The sequence below is a fragment of the Meleagris gallopavo genome, unplaced genomic scaffold (genome assembly GCF_000146605.3).
Source record: "Meleagris gallopavo isolate NT-WF06-2002-E0010 breed Aviagen turkey brand Nicholas breeding stock unplaced genomic scaffold, Turkey_5.1 ChrUn_random_7180001957374, whole genome shotgun sequence".
Classification (NCBI taxonomy): domain Eukaryota; kingdom Metazoa; phylum Chordata; class Aves; order Galliformes; family Phasianidae; genus Meleagris; species Meleagris gallopavo.
The window spans coordinates 18,400-18,903 of record NW_011217636.1 but is presented as its reverse complement, the minus strand read 5'-3'; the positions used below and the strand labels follow the sequence as shown (position 1 = coordinate 18,903).

The window sequence follows — 504 nt, the reverse complement described above, 5'->3', positions numbered from 1 at the left end:
CCCGCGGTTACAGTGCTACCGGTCTCGGTCACAGCGCTGCAGGACGTTTTCACCTGAGATTGTCGCCCCCCCACACCCCCCGTGGACGGGGTCCTGGGGAGCGGCGGTGGTCCAGGAGGAGGCTCTCCTCCCCCCCTCCTCCCTCCCCCGGCACACAGGCGGCCCTATGCCTCGCTCCTGGCTCCGGCAGCGGGCAGGGGCTGGGCGCTGCTTGGGGGGGGCTGCGCTTCCACCGGGTTCTGTGGGTCTGGAAAGAAAAGGGGTGTTCAGTGGATCTGGGGAGGGGTCCTGCGGCAGCGATGTGGGGCCGCCCGCTGGCATCAGCACGGCCTTCACATTGCAGACCCCGAGGAAACCGAGGGAGCCCCCAGCCCGTGGGTCCCACCAGCCCCCGGCCCTGCAGGTCCCCCTCCCCCCCCGCAGGTCTCTGTGAGCCGGGAGCATCGTGGGGGTCACGATTTCAGACCCCAACTCACCGCCACCATCGTCCGCCTCCAGGTCCTT

The 504-nt window shown here is 70.0% G+C and overlaps 1 protein-coding gene across 1 annotated transcript in view; it reads right to left on the bottom strand.

Moving 5' to 3' along the window:
* Positions 1–504, bottom strand: part of TRIM54 (tripartite motif containing 54) — a 5,615-nt gene that overhangs the window by 2,704 nt on the left and 2,407 nt on the right.